Source organism: Cetorhinus maximus, unplaced genomic scaffold (assembly GCF_964194155.1).
Source record: "Cetorhinus maximus unplaced genomic scaffold, sCetMax3.hap1.1 HAP1_SCAFFOLD_915, whole genome shotgun sequence".
NCBI lineage: Eukaryota > Metazoa > Chordata > Chondrichthyes > Lamniformes > Cetorhinidae > Cetorhinus > Cetorhinus maximus.
The window spans coordinates 11464-13947 of record NW_027596857.1 but is presented as its reverse complement, the minus strand read 5'-3'; the positions used below and the strand labels follow the sequence as shown (position 1 = coordinate 13947).

General features: G+C 51.7%; 1 pseudogene; it reads left to right on the top strand.

Moving 5' to 3' along the window:
- Nucleotides 1–1793: 1793 nt before the first annotated feature.
- On the top strand, nt 1794–1971 carry LOC144675108 (U2 spliceosomal RNA; annotated as a pseudogene).
- Nucleotides 1972–2484: the final 513 nt, after the last annotated feature.

The following is a 2484-nucleotide window of genomic DNA, read 5'->3' as shown; positions in this document are numbered from 1 at the left end:
ATGGGCTTTGGGGAGGGAATTCGAAATTGGATCCAACTGCTCTACACTAACATCAGTAGCGCAGTCTCAATCAATGGGTGGGAAACAGATAGCTTTCCGATTAAATCTGGAGTCAGGCAGGGCTGTCCGCTCTCGCCTGTCCTTTTCGTGTGCTGCATAGAACCCTTTGCCGAGTCCATCAGGAAGGATCCGGGCATAAGAGGAGTGACGATCCCAGGCAGTGGAGGCACTCAGGTAAAAGCCTCCCTGTACATGGACGACGTCGCCGTCTTCTGCTCGGATCCGCTGTCGGTGCGCAGACTGATGCACATCTGCGACCAGTTCGAACTGGCCTCGGGAGCCAAGGTAAATCGTGGGAAGAGCGAGGCCATGTTCTTTGGGAACTGGGCTGACCGATCCTTTGTCCCCTTCACTGTCAGGGCTGACGGCCTGAAGGTGCTGGGGATATGGTTCGGAGGGACCGGGGCATGCGTTAGAAACTGGAAGGAGCGAGTGGCTATGGTGAAAAGGAAACTGGGCATGTGGGAGCGACGCTCCCTCTCCATTGCGGGTATGAACCTGGTCATCAGGTGCGAGGTACTCTCGCTGTTGCTGTACGTGGCGCAGGTCTGGCCCATTCCAGACTCCTGCGCGACGGCGATCACTCGAGCCATCTTCCGCTTTATCTGGAGGTCGAAAATGGATCGTGTCCGCAGGGACGCGATGTACAAGCCTCTAGATAAAGGGGGAAAAAACGTGCCCAACATCGCCCTCATACTGATGGCCACCTTTGTGTGCGGCTGCATCAAGCGGTGCGTAGACCCTCAGTACGCAAACACCAAGTGTCACTACGTGCTGAGGTTCTACCTGTCCCCGGTGTTGCGAAGGATGGGTCTGGCCACGCTGCCGCGGAACGCTCCAAGTAGTTGGACCGTGCCGTACCACCTGTCCCTGGTGGAAAAATTTATGCAGAAAAACACCTTTGACCACAAGTCCATCAGGCAGTGGTCAGCACGTAACGTCCTAGAGGCCCTGAGGGATAAGGAGAGGGTGGACCCTGTGGGATGGTTCCCCGAGCAGACTGTCAAAGTCATTTGGCAGAATGCCTCATCGCCAGAACTTTCCAACAAGCACCAAGACGTAGCTTGGCTGGTGGTGAGAAAGGCCCTCCCCGTCAGATCCTTCCTACACGCCAGGAGGCTCACCCCCTCTGCACGTTGCCCTCGAGGTGGCTGTGGTGGGGAAGAGACCGTTGTTCACCTCCTTGTGGATTGTGCCTTTGCAAAGAAAGTCTGGAGAGAGATGCAGTGGTTGCTGTCGAGGTTCATCCCGAGCAGTTCTGTGACACAGGACTCTGTGCTCTACGGGCTGTTCCCAGGGACACACACCGAGACAAACATCGACTGCAGCTGGAGGATCATCAACTCGGTGAAAGAGGCGCTTTGGTCTGCCCGAAACTTGTTGGTCTTCCAGCACAAAGAGTTGTCCCCGACCGATTGTTGCGGACTGGCACAATCCAAAGTCCAGGACTAGGTGCTGAGGGACGCACTAAAGCTTGGGGCAGCTGCCGCAAAGGCGCAATGGGGAAGGGTCGCTGTCTAAGACCTTTCTACCACAGCGCACCGAGAGACTGGGAACTGTTTAGAGCCCCTCGGGCTGTACAGCTCAAAATGAAAGGCTGTAAATGATTGTAATATTGTTTGTACTGATGCACCTGGTGATACATTTTGTAAAAGTTTAACCTGGATTGTACCCTTGTAATGTTGTTTTTGAAATGGTTTTGAATGTGATTGAAGATATTTTATGAATAAAGTATATTTTTACAAAAAAAAAAAAAAATCTGTTCTTATCAGTTTAATATCTGATACGTCCCTTATCTGGGGACCATATATTAAATTGATTTTTGGAGCAGGGAGATGGAATAGGGGCTTGCTCCGTCCACTCCACGCATCGACCCGGTATTGCAGTATCTCTGGGAATGGTGCACCACCCCTTTCCAGGGGATTTTCAATGCTAAAAATAGTTTTCTTACAAACATCTGCTTTCTTTACTTTTCAACATGCACATCTTTCAAAACACAACTTTCTTTCTTTCTCACTCACCCGCACCATCTACACACAAAAAACACGCACGCTCACCCAACGCTCACAGTCACCACTCTCATCTCACAAACACTCTACCTCACTCATACAAAAACATCTTTCACTTGCAAATACACCTCTCAAACACTCTCTCAGCTGCACCTTTCGCCTCACAACATTTTCAACCAGCTCTCTGCTGCCGCTCCCGCCCGCTGCTGCTGCTGCTGCTGATACAGCAACAGTCAAAACTCACACCTCAAAGCTCACACACTTTACACAGCTACTCGGAAACGTCTACATCCACGTTCACACAATCCTTACACTGCACAAGGAGCCCATTCCGCCCGTCGTGACTGCACCAGCTCTCCCAATGAACATTTCACTTCGTGCCATTCTCCTGCCTTCTCCACGTAACCCAGCACAT